The following is a 6,000-nucleotide window of genomic DNA, read 5'->3' as shown; positions in this document are numbered from 1 at the left end:
GTTCTCCACAGATGCTGCCTGACCCGCTGAGTTACTCCAGCACTCTGTTAAACGTCACCTATCCATGTTCTCCACAGATGCTGCCTGACCCGCTGAGTTACTCCAGCACTCTGTGAAACGTCACCTATCCATGTTCTCCACAGATGCTGCCTGACCCGCTGAGTTACTCCAGCACTCTGTGAAACGTCACCTATCCATGTTCTCCACAGATGCTGCCTGACCCGCTGAGTTACTCCAGCACTCTGTGTCTATCTTTAGAGGCTGGGTCTCTATTCCATGGAGCGCAGGAGGATGAGGGGTGATCTTATACAGGAGTACAAAATCATGAGAGGAATAGATCGGGTAGATGCACAGAGTCTCTTGCTCAGAGTAGGGGAATCGAGGACCAGAGGACACAGGTTTAAGGTGAAGGGGTAGAAGATTTAATAGGAATCTGAAGGGTAACTTTTACACACAAAGGGTGGTGGGTGTATGGAACAAGCTGCCAGAGGAGATAGTTGAGGCAGGGACTATCACAATATTTAAGAAACAGTTAGACAGGTACATGGATAGGACAGGTTTGGAGGGATATGGACCAAATGCAGGCAGGTGGGACTAGTGTAGATGGAGCATGCTGGTCGGTGTGGGCACGTTGGGCTGAAGGGTCTGTTTCCACACTGTATCACTCTATACTTCAGGTGCAACTATTTCACAGGGACAGTTTCTTCCCAGCTAACTAAAACTGTCCTCTCATCAACTAGACTTGACCTTGCACTAAACGTTATTCCCTTTATCCTGTATCTGTACACTGTGGACGGCTCGATTGTAATCATGTATTGTCTTTCCGCTGACTGGTTAGCACGCAACAAAAGCTTTTCACTGTATCTCGGTACACGTGACAATAAACTAAACTCAGAGAGTGGTGGGTGTATGGAACGAGCTGCCACAGGAGATAGTTGAGGCAGGTATTATAATAGACAATAGACAATAGGTGCAGGAAAAGGCCATTCGGCCCTTCGAGCCAGCACCGCCATTCAATGTGATCATGGCTGATCATCCCCAATCAGTACCCCGTTCCTGCCTCCTCCCCATATCCCCTGACCCTGCTATCTTTGAGAGCCCTATCTAGCTCTCTCTTGAAAGTATCCAGAGAACCGGCCTCCACTGCCCTCTGAGGCTGAGAATTCCACAGACTCACAACTCTCTGTGTGAAAAAGTGTTTCCTTGTCTCCGTTCTAAATGGCTTACCCCTTATTCTTAAACTGTGGCCCCTGGTTCTGGACTCCCCCAACATCGGGAACATGTTTCCTGCCTCTAGCGTGTCCAAACCCTTAATAATCTTGTATGTTTCAATAAGATGCCCTCTCATCCTTCTAAACTCCAAGTCCAGCTGCTCCATTCTCTCAGCATATGACAGTCCCGCCATCCCGGGAATTAACCTTGTGAACCTACGCTGCACTCCCTCAATAGCAAGAATGTCCTTCCTCAAATTAGGGGACCAAAACTGCACACAATACTCCAGGTGTGGTCTCACTAGTGCCCTGTACAACTGCAGAAGGACCTCTTTGCTCCTATACTCAACTCCTCTTGTCAATGCCTTCTACACCGCTCTGTCCACTTGTGTTCACACTCTACACATCAATGCCGTTAACGGTCAAGCCATTAATTGAATACTTTCCCCCTTATAAGTTCTAGGGGCAGAATTGGGCCATTCGGCCCATCGAGTCTACTCTGCCACTCAATCATGGCTGATCTATCTCTCCCTCTCAAGCCCATTCTCCTGCCTTCTCCCCCATAGCCCCTGACGCCCATACTTACAAACCATTCGAGCTGCCAAAGTGCCACAACTCACACTTGCTCGGGTTCAACACCACCCGCCTTTTCTTTGCCCATTTCTGTAGCTGATCTGTACCCCGCTGTATACTCTACAAGGTAGACTCCATCTACACCTCACGCTGCCTCGGCAAGGACCAGTCTCACTCCCGGCCACTCCCTCTTCTCCCCTCTCCCATCGGGCAAGAGGTACAGAAGTGTGAAAACGCACACACCTCCAGATTCAGGGACAGTTTCTTCCCGGCTGTTATCAGGCAACTGAACCATCCTCTCACCAACTAGAGAGCAGTCCTGACCTACCATCTACCTCATTGGAGACCCTCGGACTATCCTTGACTGGACTTTACTGGCTTTACCTTGCACTAAACGTTATTCCCTTTATCCTGTATCTGTACACTGTGGACGGCTCGATTGTAATCATGTATTGTCTTTCCGCTGACTGGATAGCACGCAACAAAAAGCTTTTCACTGTACCTCGGTACACGTGACAATAAATAACCTGATAACTGAGACACAGGTTTCAAGGTAAGCAGAGATTCATTCAGGACAAGTTGTGTGTTTAAGAAGGAACTGCAGATGCTGGGAAAATCGAAGGTAGACACACACACACACACACACACACACACACACACACACACACACAAAATGCTGGAGAAACTCAGCGAGTGCAGCAGCATCTATGGAGCGAAGGAAATAGGCAACGTTTCGTCCCGAAACGTTGCCTATTTCCTTCGCTCCATAGATGCTGCCGCACCCGCTGAGTTTCTCCAGCACTTTTGTCTACCTTTGATTTTCCGGCATCTGCAGTTCCTTCTTAAACAGGTACATGGATAGGGCAGGTTTAGAGGGATGTGGACCAAACGCAGGCAGGTGGGACTAGTGTAGATGGGACATGCTGGGCTAGTGTGGGTGAGTTGGGCTGAAGGGCCTGTTTCCACACTGTATCACTCTGTGACTAGTGTAGCTGGGACATTAGAAACATAGAAACATAGACAATAGGTGCAGGAGTAGGCCATTCGGCCCTTCGAGCCTGCACCGCCATTCAATGTGATCATGGCTGATCATCCAACTCAGTATCCCGTACCTGCCTTCTCTCCATACCCCCTGATCCCCTTAGCCACAAGGGCCACATCTAACTCCCTCTTAAATATAGCCAATGAACTGGCCTCAACTACCCTCTGTGGCAGAGAGTTCCAGAGATTCACCACTCTCTGTGTGAAAAAAGTTCTTCTCATCTCGGTTTTTAAAGGATTTCCCCCTTATCCTTAAGCTGTGATCCCTTGTCCTGGACTTCCCCAACATCGGGAACAATCTTCCTACATCTAGCCTGTCCAACCCCTGAAGAAATGTGTAAGTTTCTATAAGATCCCCTCTCAATCTTCTAAATTCTAGAGAGTATAAACCAAGTCTATCCAGTCTTTCTTCATAAGACAGTCCTGACATCCCAGGAATCAGTCTGGTGAACCTTCTCTGCACTCCCTCTATGGCAATAATGTCCTTCCTCAGATTTGGGCTAGTGTGGGTGAGTTGGGCTGAAGGGCCTGTTTCCACACTGTATCACTCTGTGACTATGGCTATTCTCAAAAAGCATCGTGACAGTCCCCTGCCTCAACGACCTCCTCGTTCCCCCGTCCCCGTGTTATCCGGTTACTTACTCAGGCGTGGCTGTGAGATGTAGTCCCTGGTCACGGCACACGCGTGTTGTAGCGCCGCGCTCTGTAGCCCGTGGCTGTGGCTGTGGCTGCGGCTCCCCACGGCGATGGACATGGTGCGTGTGTGTGTGGTCGTGGCGGTGGAGGCTGCTGAATGCCACAGCGGTGGAGCTGGAGATGCGGGTGGAGGTGGAGGTGTGGGAGTGTTGACTGTAAGCACTCAGGCACAGAGAGAGAGAGGCTGCAACACGAGACTGTGATCACAATCTGCCTCCAGACCTGACCGCATGTGTCCTGCACCCAAGGTCAGGTTAATGCTGGGGTGGGAACACACCCCCCCCTCCGTAACCCCCCCTCCCCCCCTCTGGAACCCCCCCCTCCCCACCTCTAACCCCCTCCCCCCTCTAACCCCCTCCACCTCATCTCCCATAATCCCTCTTTCCTCTGAAACCCCCTCCCCCACCCCCCTCACCTCTAACCCCCACCCCCCCCTCTCTCTAACCCCCCCCCCCCCTCTCTAACCCCACCCCCCCCCTCTCTAACCCCCACCCCCCTCTTTACCCCCACCCCCCCTCCCTCTCTAACCCCCACCTCCCCCCTCTCTAACCCCCACCCCCCCTCTTTAAAACCCCCACCCCCCCTCCCTCTCTAACCCCCCCCCTCCCCCCTCTCTAACCCCTCCCTCATCTCCGTAACTCCCCTAATCATCTTGGTAACCCTCCCCCCCCCTCTGGAACCCTCTACCCCCCTCTACCCCCCCCCCATCCCCATAACCCCCACATCTCTCTAACCCCCCCCTCCATCATCTCCGTAACCCGGGTCCTGCTGCAGGGGTGCAGGTATTGAAGGGTTAAATCTCCTGGGGGGATGGTTGTGGAGGCCAGACACCTGCACTGTTGCTGTTGCTGCTGCTGCTGCATTCCTGTAGATTATTGAGGCTTGTCCCGGCTTGACGGAGCACAGGGGGAGAGAGAGGGGGGGGGAGAGAAGGAGAGAGAGAGAGAGAGGGGAGAGAGAGAGAGAAAGGGGGAGAGAGGGGGGAGACGGGGGGGGAGGGGAAGGGTCACTGTCTGAATGTGAGAGGGGGCATAGTTTAATGTATTTTTACACAGGGTGGTGGGCACCTCACGCTGCCTCGGCAAGGCCAGCAGCATCATCAAGGACCAGTCTCACCCCGGCCACTCCCTCCTCTCCCCTCCCCCATCAGGCAAGAGGTACAGAAGTGTGAAAACGAACACCTCCAGATTCAGGGGCAGTTTCTTCCCAGCTGTTATAGGGGAGAACCAGTGGATGTGTTATATCTGGACTTCCAGAAGGCATTCGACAAGGTCCCACATAAGAGATTAGTATACAAACTATAGCTAATGTAACCCCACTTTTTAAAAAGGGAGGGAGAGAGAAAACGGGGAATTACAGACCAGTTAGTCTAACATCGGTAGTGGGGAAACTACTAGAGTCAGTTATTAAAGATGGGATAGCAGCACATTTGGAAATTGGTGAAATCATTGGACAAAGTCAGCATGGATTTACGGAAGGTAAATCATGTCTGACGAATCTTATAGAATTTTTCGAGGATGTAACTAGTAGCGTGGATAGGGGAGAACCAGTGGATGTGTTATATCTGGACTTTCAGAAGGCTTTCGACAAGGTCCCACATAAGTGATTAGTATACAAACTTAAAGCACAAGGCATTGGGGGTTCAGTATTGATGTGGATAGAGAACTGGCTGGCAAACAGGAAGCAAAGAGTAGGAGTAGACTGGTCCTTTTCACAATGGCAGGCAGTGACTAGTGGGGTACCGCAAAGCTCAATGCTGGGACCCCAGCTAATTACAATATATATTAATGATCTGGATGAGGGAATTGAAGGCAATATCTCCAAGTTTGCGGATGACACTAAGCTGGGGGGCAGTGTTAGCTGTGAGGAGGATGCTAGGAGACTGCAAGGTGACTTGGATAGGCTGGGTGAGTGGGCAACTGCATGGCAGATGCAGTATAATGTGGATAAATGTGAGGTTATCCATTTTGGTGGCAAAAACAGGAAAGCAGACTATTATCTAAATGGTGGCTGATTAGGAAAAGGGGAGATGCAACGAGACCTGGGTGTCATGGTACACCAGTCATTGAAAGTAGGCATGCAGGTGCAGCAGGCAGTGAAGAAAGCGAATGGTATGTTAGCTTTCATAGCAAAAGGATTTGAGTATAGGAGCAGGGAGGTTCTACTGCAGTTGTACAGGGTTTTGGTGAGACCACACCTGGAGTATTGTGTACAGTTTTGGTCTCCTAATCTGAGGAAGGACATTATTGCCATAGAGGGAGTACAGAGAAGGTTCACCAGACTGATTCCTGGGATGTCAGGACTTCCATATGAAGAAAGATTGGATAGACTCGGCTTGTACTCGCTAGAATTTAGGAGATTGAGAGGGGATCTTATAGAAACTTACAAAATTCTTCAGGGGTTGGACAGGCTAGATGCAGGAAGATTGTTCCCGATGTTGGGGAAGTCCAGGACAAGGGGTCACAGCTTAAGGATAAGG

The sequence above is a fragment of the Leucoraja erinacea genome, unplaced genomic scaffold, assembly GCF_028641065.1.
Source record: "Leucoraja erinacea ecotype New England unplaced genomic scaffold, Leri_hhj_1 Leri_1156S, whole genome shotgun sequence".
In the NCBI taxonomy this organism is placed as follows: domain Eukaryota; kingdom Metazoa; phylum Chordata; class Chondrichthyes; order Rajiformes; family Rajidae; genus Leucoraja; species Leucoraja erinaceus.
The sequence above is the reverse complement of the archived record's forward strand: the minus strand, read 5'-3'. Positions refer to the sequence as shown.